This window comes from Sorex araneus, chromosome X, assembly GCF_027595985.1.
Source record: "Sorex araneus isolate mSorAra2 chromosome X, mSorAra2.pri, whole genome shotgun sequence".
Taxonomy (NCBI): Eukaryota; Metazoa; Chordata; class Mammalia; order Eulipotyphla; family Soricidae; genus Sorex; species Sorex araneus.
Genome location: NC_073313.1, coordinates 315,245,902 through 315,261,594, shown reverse-complemented (window position 1 = coordinate 315,261,594; position 15,693 = coordinate 315,245,902).

The following is a 15,693-nucleotide window of genomic DNA, read 5'->3' as shown; positions in this document are numbered from 1 at the left end:
AAGGACCTCGTCTTATCACACCAACACATTTCCCATCTGGCAGGTTCCATTTCCACCCAAATCAAGGTTGTATGTGGCGCCCCATCTGCTGCCAAGAGCCAGAGAATCTCTCATCAGCCAAGTGCGCTGTCAACGGCCCCAGTTCCCAGGGCTCACAGCCGACACGTTCCCCAGGATGGGCTCACAGAGGAGGTAGGGGCACATTCAAACCAGATAACTCCCCCTTGAGAGGGAAGATACCCTGGACTCTTTCTCTGCCCTCCCTCCTTTTTAGTGACTGACTGATTTCCTCTCTCTCCCCACTTTAAGCAACTTGTTTAATAGCCTTTAATTTTTGAGCAGTTTCGTTTTGCAGAAAAATTGAGAGAAGTACCAAAAACTCCTCCTCCTCCCCAGCCACCCCTATTATTAACATCTTGCATGAGCGTGGCTCATTTGTTGCAATTGACGAGCCAACACTGAGGCAGTGTTATTATTAATGAAAGTCCATAATTTACAGTAGGGCTCACTCTTTGTTTGGTTTTGTCTTCCCTATAGATTTGACAAACGTACAGTGACTCTTGTCCAATACTTCAAGTGTCATATAGAATGGTGACACTGCCTTCACAATCCTCGCTGCTTCTTTCCCATTTTAGAAACTCCGTCTCCAACCAACTTGCTTCTTATGGGGCCCCATCAGAGCCTGGAAGCTGTGTGCTCATCAGCTGGAAAGATGCTATGGGCTTAGAGGAAAGAAGGATGTGTAACAGGCACTGTCGTTGCCAGCCAGCAGCAGAGTAGTCAAACAAATTCCTTTCTTTTTTTTTCCCTGCAGGGTACTCCCAAGTGGCGTTTAGGGACCCAGAGGCCTTTCCCAACCAGGTTCCTTTTCCATCAACCAGGTTAGCGGTTCTGTGCCAAGGCCTGAGGATGGGGCACTGCCAGGGGTCACCAGGGCCACACCTGGCAATGTCCAAGGGATGTAGTACCAAAGTTTGAACAAAGTGTGTTTTCCTGACTGCTAATTGAAGTTCCTAGCCCCTTGCCCCACTCTTCTATCACTAGGCCTAATTTAAAAACATTCCTCCTGCTACATCTGTGCCAACACTGCTTTGTGGTCCTTCTTGGTGGGCAGGATAAGATGGGGTGGAGAGATCAGGTTTCTGCCATGAGCCTACAGTGCAGACAAAGGAGGCTCCCTCACAAGATCCAGAAGAGCCAGCAAAGTTCCTCTTTCTGCCAATGCCTGCACCCACCAGATGCAGAGACATAGGGCACAGCCATGCTCTGATGCTAAGATGTTCTCTTTCACTATTCTTTGATTTTTTTTTCCACTGCCCATGCTGCACCTAACTGCAAGGGATTCTGGAGTTTGTGAGGTCCAGCCTGTATGGCCCTGCCCCAGGGTAAGAGGAGACTGAGAGGATCCTCATTTCTCAAAGATCCTTGACCAAAGTACCAGGTTTTTTTTCCCCAGCCCAAGCCCCTGGACTCTCTTCTGCGTGGCCACAAAGTCCAGCCTTCCCTGCCTGCCATAACTAGTGATCTCTGTCCCCTGGGGTCTGCCAGCAAAGAACCAGACTTCCAGGAGGAGAAAATGAGCCTAGAGAAATGGCTGAGTATGGTGGGGATTGGGGTGTAGATAGAAGACCAGCTGTACTTTTGAGTTTCTCTGACTAAAACACAAGAAAATGTGTTCAAAGTAAGTATTCTCCAGGCTTCATGTTTCTGCACAGAACCAAGCTCCAACTTTGCCCTCTCACACCTTGAATCCTCGGCTAGCAGGGGCCTGTTCCTGGGTCCCCCAGAGCAAGGACAGCCTGCTCCAAATCTCATTGTCTGGGTGTCCCTCCTGTTCCACGCCTCTGCCCACATCATCCCAAAACAGCCCCAGCCAGTCATCCAACGAGGGAGTGTGGAAGCTTTCTTACACTAAAAGAATTTGAGAAGTGGTGACAATGAGCAAGCATGTCAAGAATCCCTGGAGCAGAAGAGTGAAGCCTCCTAAGTCCCTGACTCCCTGGGGCCAGGGCACATGCTTTGGCCTCAGCAGCCCTGCCCAGCCTCCCCATCGAACCAACAGGCACTTCCCGCCCACCCTGAAGAGCAGCTGGTCAAAGGCAATCAGTCATAAACCTCCCAACCCCATCCTTATATCCTTAAAAAAAGACTTTGAGAATTTTTTTTTCTTTTTGGGTCACACCCAACGATGCACAAGGGTTGCTCCTGGCGCGGACTCAGGAATTACTCCTGGTGGTGCTCAGGGGACCATATGGGATGCTGGGAATCGAACCTGGCTTGGCTGCGTGCAAGGCAAACGCCCTACCTGCTGTGTGATCGCTACAGCCCAGAGAATTTTTCTTTAGCTCTAGTCTTGGCAGACCCCAAGGAAAAAGGCTGGAAAAAAGGTCCAGTACAAAAAACAGTATATTATGTTTATTGCAGCACTGTCCACAATAGCCAGAATCTGGAAGCAACCTGAGTGCCTGAGAACAGACGACTGGTTAAAGAAACTTTGGTACATCTACACAATAGAATACTACACAGCTGTTAGAAAAGATGAAGTCATGAAATTTGCTTATAAGTGAATGGACATGGAGAGAGTATCATGCTAAGTGAAATGAGTCAGAAAGAGAGGGACAGACATTGAATGACTGCACTCATTTGTGGAATATAAAATGACACAATATCAGACTAACACCCAAGGACAGTAGAGACAAGGGCCAGGAGGATCTCTCCGCAGTTTGGAGACCTGACTCATGTGCTGGGGCAGTTGGGATGGAGAAGGGACCACCAAGTCCATGATGACTGGAGGGATCACTCGGGGTGGGAAATGTGTGCTGAAAGTAGACTAAGGACCAAACATGATGGCTTCTCAGGATCTGTATTGTTAATTGTAATGCCCAAAAAGCAGAAAGAGAGTAAGGAAGGTGTCAGAGGTAGGGGGTAGAATAGGGTGGGGGTGATACTAAGAACATTGGTGGTGGAAAATGCACATAGGTGTTTGGTCATTATATAACTGAAAGTCAATCATGAAAGCTTTGTAACTGTATCTCATGGTGACTCAATACAAAAATTTAAAAAGTAAAAAATACTAAAAACAAAACAGCAACAACAAAATACATTGAACTCAACTGCTTCTTGCTTTCTTCTGAGACAGTTGCCAAGAAAGGGGAGAACCATGCCTGGCACCTCCCCGCTGGGTGGGGAGCCCAGTTCAGTTGCTAATTCACTGGTTACTCTGGGCAGGTTGTCTACCATCATGGTTTTCACTCTAAAAGTTGAGTGAAAATAAGACTAGCAACCACATAGGGGTGTTGGAAGTAGAAATGAGTAGCTATGAGCAGCGAATGAAACTACTAGCTCTTCATGTTAGCTCAAAGGACGTATGGGCACTCTTTCACTTATGTATTAATTTCTCTAAGAAGATGAGAGAGACACTTTTCTCTGTGATTGACACACATGAACAAAACCCACCCAGCTGCTTGGGGTCCTAAACTTAAGTTCCCATATCTTACATTCAACTTCCTGAGTGACAGAGATAAGCTTCATCATCCTCACAAATTTCAGGAAAGGGGTTTTTAGGGGGTGAGGGAGTTGCATGTCTCACCCAGCAGGAGCATCAGAAAAGCACAATTGGCTGATTTAGTGCTTTCCCTCAGTTTAGGAAAGGAATCAAAGTTTCAAAGATTGCACTTTTCTATGCCCACAAAATGCATCCACATGTGTGGGCATAGAAAAGTGCAATCTTCCCCTATGCTGAATTAACATCCCCACTGGCACATATGTGCTTCTGTCTGTTGTCTTTAGTTGTCCACTGGTGGCTACCTGAATATTCAGAGAAATGTATTTTGAAAAATTATAACAATTCATTTAGAAGCCATGGAGGATTTATGTTTTAAAGGGGTGAGAGCAGCGGAGGTTGCATCAGTATTGGGTAACATGTGTAAAAAAGCTAAGTACCAAAAGGCACCCACTCACACTCATGCACACCCACACACATGCCTGTGCACACTCATAAATGTAGTGTGAAACTGAGGCCCTGACGGTCTGAGGACAACAGTGTTACCTCTCAGTGCGATTTGGGAAACCCCTGCCTCAGTTAACATTTCACATTGGCAACTGAGAACGCTGTCTGGGCAGATACTCTCAGGGGCCATAGACAATTGAATCGTGTTTCTTTCAGTGATCACTTAAAGGCTACCCCCACCGCATGCTGCACAATAAGCCAACTAGTGGAGCATTCCTTGGGGGGCCATTTAATTTGTTTAACTTTTGTTGGCAGTGGAACATGGGCTGCCACATCTGATAACTTAAACTATTTCATCTGCGCCCCTGATAAACACTGAGAGATGAAAACAGAGCAAGGATTGGAAGCCGCTGTTTAGGGAAGCAAGCAGTCTGAACTGGAAACACCACCCCAGCCAGCCCTGGTGTAGCAGTTATCTTCAGAGAAAAGTCTCAGGTTTGTGCAGATGCTAAAAGCACAATTCCCTTTAGCAAGGTTCAAGATTGACCAGTCTGAGAGAAAGACAGAGAGAGAAGAAAATACCTGTCACAGAGGCAGGTGGGGCAAAATTGGTGGAGCATAAGGAAAACATTCATGGTGAGAAATGTACACTGGTGAAGGAACAGGTGTTGGAACATCATATGACTGGAATACAATCATGAACAACCTTGTAATAGTGCATCTTACTGTGATTCACTTTATATATGTGTGTGTGTGTGTGTGTGTGTGTGCATGTGTGTATAAAGACTGCAAAAAAAAAAGAAGCTGATTCAAGAATCTGCACCCAAAAAAGTTGACCAGTCTTCTTTCATGTAGGATTCAAGGGAATGTCCCCCAACATTCTTACTTTTCTGTACATATCTGGATCTGTTCCTCCTAGGTATACTGGATTTTGACACTTGAGCACAGGTGTTTGGGGTCGCTATGTGTGGGTTGTACTGTATTGTACAATTGGAAGCTATTCTCTTTGTCTGGATTTTCACATACCTGGGTGCCATCCGATGCTTATAGAATATTTGTGAACACAGCTTCCAGAAGCATTGAATGGCACCCCCAGCAGATGAATGAGCAGGGATTTGCTAGCTCCAAGTCAGACACCATCGCCAGAGAGCTGTTCCCTGCCAGCAACTTGGGAAGGATGGAGCCTAGCAGACTGCAAGAGCCTGGCTTTCATAATTCAGAGATGGGTAAAAGATGTGAGGAGGCAAACAGGAGCACTCATGGCATCACTTGCTCTAGCAACTGCTGTCTTAGCCCTGACCCATAAGCCCATCATAGCCAAGACTTATTGAGGAACAACTTGGGAAATAGCTGCATGTCAAAACTGGTACTGTTGGAGGGCCTGAGGAAACAGGTTGTCAAAGTCAGGCTTTGTGGAGAAAGGATGCACATCAGCCTATATTTCAGAGCTCTTCCTCGATCAACCAAGAGACAGACCTGGCCTTTTTGCCTTTGCATGGCGCCATCAATCCCAGTAGAGGCAAGATGGCTCCCTCCACCATGATAAGAGGTGGTGGAGGCCTTTCTGGCCCACAGGAGAGTTGCTGAGGGGGAGATGCAGGGAGAAGAGGCAAGAGATGGAGGTGAAGATAGGAGAGGAACAGGGGCTGACAAACATATGAGAAGAACTCCCTTGTTTCTCTGCATCTGTCCTGGGAAGACCTGAGATTGGAATATTCAGGTAACCTACTTGCTGTTCTCCCTGTTTTCACATGGCCTGACAAAAGTTCCAAAGGGGAAATGGGTTTGGCTGTGAACCTACATGAGATCATCATCCCAAGGTCTGGGTCAGAAGGCAAATAAGATTGAGATGAGGGAACTCTGGACAGTGGAGGCCTAAAGAACCAGGATGGCCAGGCAGCAGGACTGGCCACTCAGACAGCACAAGGCCAGCCCCAGTCTAGTCATGTCCCAGTGTCTCAAAGGCAGGACATAATCAGAGATCAGAAACTTCTCCCTCTTCCAGATCCAGCCTGGAACAGAGGAAGAAGAGGTCCCTTTGGGAAAGGAAATGCAAAGCTCAGCTTGCCTACAAGGATAACTTGAGGGGTGCGAATTAAGGGATTGTGGGGACACATTCTTCAGTGCTCAGGGCTTACTTCTGGCTTTGTGTTCAGTGATCACTTCTGGCAATGCTTGAGAACAACATGCAGGGCCAGAGTTTGAACTGGGGTTGGCCACGTGCAAAACCTTACCCCCTGTACTAGCTCTCCGGGAGCCCTACCAAAGAGCAAGTTTAAAGTTTACTTCTATCTCCTGCTACCAGTAGAAAATGTGATTGGGGACAAATCATTTTTGCACTGAAATCAACCCATTCATATTGCACATTTGTGTTGCCATGTATAAGTCTTGTTTCTGTTGTAAGTGTGCTGTACGCCAAGGACACAGAAGGAGCTTAATTCATACTGCTGACTTAATAAATGCTTGTCACAAATGTGCTGGCTGGTATCCTCAGGGAAAAGTCAGAGGCAAAAATCTGTGATCCAGCATGCATTGGGCTGGGGGGTGAGAAGAAGGGACTTGACTTTGCAGTTCTGAAGCTTGGAATGGAGTGGCTCCGAGGATCCAAATTAATCCTTAAATTGTTCTAAGATTATGCTTTTCCCTTCAACAGGAACAAATGGGTAAAGACAGTGTCTAAAATTTTTTTACTAGGAACCAATGGCAACATCGTCAGTCAGCACAAACTTCTATTGCTGTGTACTAAGTTGCCAGCCACTGTGTGATTTGCCTTACTTGCATAACCCTAGTATGCTCTTGGAACAATCCTGGCAGGAGCAAGACTAACTGCATGGTCCCCTAAGCACCACTGGGATAGTCCAGTCCTGGTTGGTCCTGGACCTAAACAGCCACACCTGACTGAGCCCAAGTATGAATTGTCTTCCTAGTTGGCTGAATATTGCCAGATGTGGTCCTAGGACCCCTAACCTTTGTCTAGAAGATAATCTCCAGCCCTCCAAAAGAACTATCCTAGTACAACTGTATCATAAATCTATTACCTCCTTTCCAGTGATGAGGGTTCCCCTGATCCATTCCCTAAATTCAGCAGCAGTCAGAAGAACTGATTTTAAGCCCATAGATTTTAAGAAGATCCAAGGCCCAGGAGAAAGTCAGTCCCTAATGTTACATACAACATCTCATTTGTGTAAGGAAAATTCAGAAAACTGTATCAGTAGACTTTCTAATATATATATATGTGTGTGTGTGTGTGTGTGTGCGCATGTGTGTGTGTGTGCGCGCACAAGTGTGTATAGAAACAGAACACCAAATAAGAATCTATTGTCTTATAAACATGGCTTCCAAGTTGACAGTGATCCTAGGGTGACAAATGGCAAGTTTAATCACCACGTATGCATGCTCATTAAACTCTTGGGAACAATAAATTGCATTGCTAAACAAATGACATAAAAATATTACTAAAGGATCAATGCTGGAGACTTTTTGCACCAAGGATGATAATTAATCATATAATCATATTCTTGAATTCTTAAGAGTAGCCCAGGAAGCAAATGTTGTCACTGTCTCTTACAGATAGGGGAATTAGAGCTCAAGCTGATTAAGTAACTTGTTCAGGCCACACAGCAAATAGAGAACAGATCAGAGACTCAAAGTCAGCCCTGGGTGATTCCCATGTTGCCAAGAGTCTGGGAGGAGTCTGTGTCTTTAGAATGAGAAATCTCCAACCTAACCCCATGGTGTCCCTACTGTCCCTCGTCGTCTTCAATCTGAGTCATTTATTCCCATATCAAATCTAGTGTCTAGTTGATTTGCCCTAATAACCTGGAGGTCTTGGAATACTCCTCTGAGTTGATACCCTGCCCCCTGCCCTCTCACTCCCCACACATATACCAAGTATCTTCTGGCACCTTTTCAAATAATTTTCAAATTATTTTTGAGAAGTTTCGTTTTCTAGGACTGTTACTTCAGAGCTCATTCATTGGCTGCCTATGAAAGAAATGCCTCCCAGCATTGACTAAGCAAATGAGTAAGTTCACATTTTAATAGCACCATGTAGGAGGTTTCTTTTTAAATGAATGGGGAGAGCTAGAGAGTGCTTGCACACTGCCCACAGACAAGACTAAAACCTAGAGAAACATGCTCACCCTGAATCACACTGAGAAGTGTGATTCAGGACAAGTTGTTTGGTATTATCTTTTGCAAAGAAGAAAAAGGCATTGGATAATCTTTTCACAATACACATCTTAACAATGTCTGTCCTCCCATTAACAGAGATATTTTTGGTTTTTTTATTTAAATTTTTTATTACTGAATTACCATGAGGTACAGTTACAAGCTTATGAACTTTATTGTCTGCATTTCAGTCATACAGTGTTCACTTACCCATCCCTCCACCAGTGCCCATTCTCCTCCATCAATGTTCCCCATATCCCTCCCACCACCCCCACCCCATCCCCCACTTCCCCACCCTACCTCTGTGTCAGAGCATTCCCTTTTGTTCTCTCTCCTTTTGGGTATTGTAGTTTGCAATAGAGGTATTGAGTGGCCATTATGTTTTGTCTGTAGTCTACTTTCGGCAAGCATCTTTCAACCCAAATGGGTCCTCCCAAGATTCTCTACTTGATGTTCCCTTCCCATGTTGCTGCATAGTATTCCATTGTGTAGATGTACCAAAGCTTCTTTAACCAGTCATCTGTTTGGGGGCACTCCATTTTTTCCCAGATTTTGGCTATAGTAAACAGTGCTGCAATGAACAAACAAATGCAGAAGTCTCTTCTACTATACCTTTTTGCTTCTCTGGGATATATTCCTAGAAATGGTATTGCTGGCTCAAATGGGAGTTCAATTTCTAATTTTTTGAGAAGCGTCCATACTGTTTTCCTAAAGGGCTGAATCAGTCGGCATTCCCACCAGCAGTGAAGGAAAATCCCTTTCTCCCCACATCCACAACAAAGATATTTTTTGATCACATACATTGACAAAAATTTTCTAGGCATCTATTCTGATCTGAGATGCTTGTCCAACAGAAATGCTCAACTCTGAATCTCTGAAAGTTGGTGGAATCGTCTGCACTTCAGCATCATGACCTTGCTTTGACTGAAACTGCTTAAGTTAATTCAAAATCACTTTTTTAAAATTGAATAATCGTAAACTACACTTACAGAGCTTTCATGTTTGAGTTTCAATCATACAATGATTGAACACCCATCCCTCCAACAGTGCACATTTTTCACATTCTTTCATCCCACCTCTCCCCCAGCCTCTATGACAGACAGTTTCTCTCTTACTCTCACTCCACTTATGGGCAATATGGTTTGCAAAAATGAGATGCCATCATGTCTGGCCCTTTATCTACTTTAAGCACACATCTCCCAGTCCGAGTGATCCCTCCAACCATCATTGACTTAGTAATCCCTTCTATATCCCAGCTGCCTTCTTCCCCAGCTCATAAGGGAGGCTTCCATCCATGAAGTAATCTTCCTGGCCCTTGTGTCTACTGTCCTTGCATGTTAGTCTCTAGCACTGTCACACTTTCATCCCATTGTGCATTGATTTGCTTGAGGGGGCAGCAGTAATGTCTCCATTGTGAGACTTGTTATTGTTTTTGGCATATCGAATATGCCACGGGTAGCTTGCCAGGCTCTGCTGTGGGTGTTAGTCTCATATTATGAAATTTCATATTCCACAAATGAGTGCATTTATTCTATGTCTGTCCCTCTCTGTATGACTCATTTCACTTAGCATGATACTCTCCATGACCATCCACTTATAAGCAAATTTCATGATTTCATCTTTCCTAGCAGCTGCATAATATTCCATTGTGTAGATATATCAAAGTTTCTTAAACCGGTCATCTGTTCTTGTGCACTCAGGTGTTTTTCAGATTCTAGCTAGTAGGAGCAGTGCTGCAATTAACATATAGGTGCAGGTGTCATTTCTACTGTGCTTTTTTGAACCCTCAGGATATATTCCCAGAAGTGGTATTACTGGGTCATATGGAAGCTCAATTTCTAGTTTTTGAAGGAATGTCCATACTGTTTTCTAAAAAGGCTGGAGCAGTTGTCATTCCCACCAACAATGAAAGATAGTCCCTTTCTCTCCATATACACACAAGCGCTGGTTGGTTTGTTCTTTTGGAAGTGTGTCAGTCTCTGTGGCGTGAGATGATATCTCATTGTTTTGATTTGCATCTCCCTAAAGATTAGCAATGTAGAGCATTTTTATGTGCCTTTTGGCCATTTGTATTTCATTTTTGGGGAAGCGTCTGTTCATTTCTTCTCCCTATCATTGATGGGGTTGAAGGATTTTTTCCTGTACAATTCTACTAGTGTCTTATATATCTTGGATATTAACCCCTTATCAGAAGCATATTGGGTAAATATTCTTTCCCATTCTGTGGGTTGTCTCTGTATTTGGTCACTGTTTCTTTTGAGGTGCAGAAGCTACTTAGTTTAAGATAGGGCCATTTGTTTATGTTTGTTTCCACTTTCTTGGTCAGTGGTGTTTTATTCTAAAAGGTGCTTTTAGCTTCAATGTCATGGTTCTGCCTACATTTTCCTCCATGTAACTTATGGATTCAGGTCTGATATTGAGGTCTTTAATCCACTTTGATCTGACTTTTGTGCCTGGCGTTAGACAGAGGTCAGAGTTCATTTTTTTGCAGGTAGCTGTCCACTTTTCCCAGCACCACATGTTGAGGAGGAGACTTTCCTTGTTCCACTTCACATTTCTTGCTCCTTTATCAAAAATTAAATGATCATATATTTGAGAGTGTGACAGAATATTCAAGTCTGTTTCATTGGTCTGTGGGTCTGTTTCTAGTCCAGTACCATGCTGCTTTATTACTACTGCTTTCTAGTACAGTTTGAAGTTGAGGGAGGTGATGCCTCCCATCTTCTTTTTCCCAAAGATTGTTTTAGTTATTCATAGGGGGGTATTTTTCCATATGAATTTCAGAAGTGTTCTATTTCTTTGAAGAATGTCATGGATATCCTGATAGGGACCTCATTAAATCTCTATAGTGTTTTGGGAAATATTGCCATTTTGATAATGTTAATTCTCTCTATCCATGATCTGGGGGTTGTGTCTCCATTTTCTAGTGTCCTCTCTTATTTCTTGAAGCAGTATTTTGTAATTTTCTTTGTATAGGTCCTTCACCTCTTTAGTTAAGATGATACCAAGGCACTTGAGTTTCTGAGGCATGATTGTGAACAGAATTGTTTTTTCATATCACTTTTCTTCTCTTTCATTATTTATATATAGAAAAGCCATGGACTTTTGGGTGTTTATTTTGTAACCTGACACTTTACTATACAAACCTATTGTTTCTAGGAGCTTTTTTTGTAGAGTCTTTAGGATTTTCTAAGCATAGTATCATATCATCTGCAAATAGCAATAACTTGACCTCTTCCTTTCCTATCTGAATGCCCTTGATATCTTTTTCTTTCTAACTGCTATGGCCAGAACTTCCAGTATTGTACTGAATAGGAATGGTGAGAGTGGGAAACCCTGTCTTGTTCCCGATCTTAGAGGGAAGGCTTTTAGTTTCTCCCCATTGAGAATGATGCTTGCTGTGGGCTTGTGGCAGATAGCTTTGCCTACACTGAGGAAAGCTCCTTCAATGCCCATTTTGCTGAGAGTTTTCATCATAAATGAGTGCTGGATCTTGTCAAATGCTTTTTCTGCAGCTATTGATATGATCATATGGTTTTTATCTTTTCTTTCATTTATATGATGGATTATTTGATTGACTTGCAAATGTCAAGCCATTCTTGAATTCCCAAGATGAATCCTACTTGGTCATGGCACATGGGTTTTTTGATGAGTCATTGGATTCTATTTGCTAGGATTTTGTTGAGGGTCTTTGTGTCTGTGTTCATCAGGGATATCAGCCTGTAATTTTCTTTACTTGTGTTGTCTCTGTCTGCTTTTGGTATAAGGGTGATATGTGCCTCATAGAAACTGTTTGAGAGTGTTTCTGGTTCTTCAATTTCCTGGAAAAGCTTTAAAAGGATTGAGAGTAAGTCCTCCTTAAAGATTTGGAAGAATTCATAGTGAATTCATCTGGGCCAGGACTTTTGTTTTGGGGGAGACTTTTTATTACCATTTCAATATCTGTGATGGTGATAGGTCTGTTCAGGTATTCTAGGTCTTCTTGGTTCAGCCTCAGGAGGCTATAGAAATCCGGAGATTTATCCATTTCCTCAATGTCTTTTGTTTTGTGGCATAAATATTCTCAAAGTAATTTCTGATGATCTTTTGAATTTCCGTAATTTCTGTTTTGATGTCCCCCTTTTCATTCTGATTCTGTTTATTTGTGGTTTCTCTCTCTCTTTCTTTGTGAGTCTTGCAAGAGATTTACTGATCTTGTTTATTATCTCAAAGAACTAGCTCCTGGTTTCATTGATCTTTCAGATTGTTTTTTTTTTTTTTTTGCCTTCCATCTTGTTAATTTCTGCTCTAAGTTTTATTTCCTTCCTCCAGCCTGAGTTGGGCTCCTTTTGTTGGTCATTCTCCAAGATCTTAAACTGTGAGTTTAGGCGACTTATGTGAGCTCGCTCTTCCTTCCTGAAGAATGCCTGAAGTGTATAAACTTTCCTCTTGCCACAGCTTTTGCCGTGTCTCATAAATTCTGGTAACTCGTGTCTTCATTCTCGTTTGTTTCCAGGAATATTTTTATTTCCTCTTTCATTTCCTTTCTAATCCACTCATGTTCATCAGTGAGATGTTTAATTTCCAGGTGTTTGATTTGACTTTCTGTCTCTGTGTGTTATTTACTTCAATTTTCAGTGCATCATGGTCTGAGAAGATTGTTCATACAATCTCTATCTTCTTAATTTATTTTTTTGGGGGGTTGGATCACACCGGTGATGCACAGGGTTTACTCCTGGCTTGTGCACTCAGGAATTACTCCTTGCAGTGCTCAGGGGACCATATGAGATGCTGAGAATCAAACAGGTTGGCCACATGTGAGGCAAACCTCTACTGCTGTGCTATTGCTCCAGCCCCCGATCTTCTTAATTTTATGGAGGTATGTTTTGTGACCCAGCATGTGGTGTATCTTGGAGAATGTTCCATGCACACTTGAGAAAAATGTGTATTTAACTTTTTGAGGATGATGTGTCCTGTATATATCTACTAAGCTTCAGTCCTCCAATTCTTCCCTCAGATAAAGTATGTCCTTACTGAGCTCAAGTCTGGTTTATCTATCAAGAGTGTTCAAATCTCCCACTAGTATTGTGTTGCCATCAATATCTTTCTTCAAGTTTATGAGTAGTTGTTTTAAGAATTTTCCTGGTTCCTTGTTAGGTGCATATACATTTAGGAGTGTAAGTTCTTCCTGATGTACAGATCCCTTGATCAATAAGAAATGACCTTCACTGTCTCTTGTGACTTTCTTCAGTCTGAAATCAATGTGGTCTGATGCCAGAATGGCCACTCTAGTTTTTTAGGATGTTGTTTGTCCATAGAATTGTTTTCCAACCTTTGACTCTGAGTCTGTGTTTGCTCTGACTGTACAGGTGTGTTTCTTGTAGGCATCAGAATGTTGGGTTCAGTTTTCTGATCCATTCTGCCACTCTGTGTCTTTTAATTGGTACATTTAGTCCATTGATATTGAGGGAGATTATTGTTTGGGATTTTATCCCATCCTTCTGTCGAAGTTTGGTATATTTGAGGGGATTGTCTTGTCTTAAAGTAGCCAGTTTAGTTGTTCTTGTAACCATGGTTTTGAGTCTATGAAACTCCTGAGTTTCTGTTTGTCTGTGAAACTGTGTGTTGTTCCTTCTGATAGGAATGAGGAATAAGAGTTTAGACGGGTAAAGTATTTTTGGTGAGGCTTTTATTTCATTGAGTTTTTTCACTATATCTCACCACTGTCTTTGGGTCCCAAGGCTTTCATCAGATAAGTCGTCTGTATATCTTAAGGATACTCCTTTATAGGCAATTTCTTTCTTTGATCTTGCTGCTTTCAGAATTTTATCTCTGTCTATGGTTTTCATTAGTCTGATAAGTGTTTTTATTTGGATTCCTTTTAGCTGGTACTCTTTGGGCCTCCTGAATCTGGTTGCATGTGCTCTTTGGCTCTGGGAACATCTCAGCAATTATGTCTTTGACAGTCTCTTTTTCGTCAGGGTTTTCTTCCTGTCCCTCTGGGACTCCAGTGTTTCTTATGGTATTCCTCTTGGCTCCATAACAATTTTCTCTTGACATCTGTTGGTTCATTTTGAGGCTCTTCTATTTTCAGCTGTTGTTGGAGATTCTCTGCTTCTCATCTTCGAACTCACTGATTTTGTCCTCCATACCAGGTTTTTCAAATTTGTCCTTTTTTTGTATCTTCCACATTTCTGCTCTCAAATCCTTTTGTATTTTATTGGCAGTGCATTCCATTGTTTCTTTTAGCTCCCTATGCATCCTCACTAGCTCCCTTCTAAATTCCTTGTCAGAGGTTGTCTAGTGCACCTTTACCAGTTGGGCCTTCTGGGTTAGTTTCTTCACTAACTTAGGGTGGTGGGTTTCTGTGTTGCTTTACCATTGTGACCTGCGCCATTTATGCTTTCACGCTCACTGTTACTGTTGTGGTTTTGGTGTGATATTAATTGAGTGGGGCTAATAAATTATTGGCCTAATGTGTTTTGGTGATCAGATTGCCCTAGTGAAAGTTCCACATATGGTTCTCATGACATATGGACTGGAAGAATAACTTGTCGCCGCATTAGTGGCCGCAGCTCCAAATGCTCCCCCCTCCCCCCCAAGAGAGGCTCTGACCTGGATCGGGAGAGATGGAATCCTTGGAATTTGAATCTTAGTGGTGGTGGCGGTGGTCTGCCTGGCTTTCTGTTCCTCGGAGCTCCCTTCTCGAAAACAGTCCCAGCCTGCGCTGGGCTGATGCTCCAGATGGCACCCCCACCAGGGCTCTGGCCTGGATCAGGGGAGATGGAGTCCATGGAGTTTGAACCTCAGGGACGGCAGCTCAAAATCACTTTCAAAGCTCTGTCAACAGCACTATGTGGAATTTAAGACGGGTTGGTGCAGCAGAATCTCACAAAGTGGACAAAGTCAGGAATTGGTGCTAGCTATAGAGTCTCTGTCCCCAGCTTGAAAGTTTTGGTCTTCCCTGTCTGGAGGTGGACCCGTGTTTACAGAGTAGTGGTCAGCAAGAGGTGGGTGGATCCTGCAGGAGTTGGCTCAGTGCCCTCACACCTGTTCTCAGTGGCTGTGCAATCTGCTGTCCATGACATGTCCCCCAGCTCCCTCCTCTGTGGTACGTATGACAGCCAGTGCCTCTCACGCTCATGGTATTGGTTTTGCCTCAGTCTCTCCTGCCGGAAGAGTTCGCGTTCAGCCACACCACTTTGGAATAACACCCTCTTCTCTCCCTGGCCACAAGGGCATTCCCAGTCTCCTACTCAGAGAAATTTCCTCAATTTCTCTCCTGTCCTCTGAACATCTTAGATGCTCCTCTCTGCCACTGCAGGAGATCAAAGTAGGATCTGTACTTTGCTGAGGGTCGGGGCAAGCTTTGATGCTCCACAGTTCTGTGTAAAGTCTTGCGGGTTGGAGTGGAGGTGGGGGTAAGAACAGTCCTACTACCTAGAAGAGCTTCCTGCGAAGGAGGTGGGAGGTGGTATTCCTAAGGCATATTTTCCACTCTTCAGAGAAAAGTCTTTGTGTATGAGCTGTGCATTTGTGATGTAAATCTGGCCACTGCAGATTCTAGAAGAGAACAAGTTGCTGAAACTTCACGC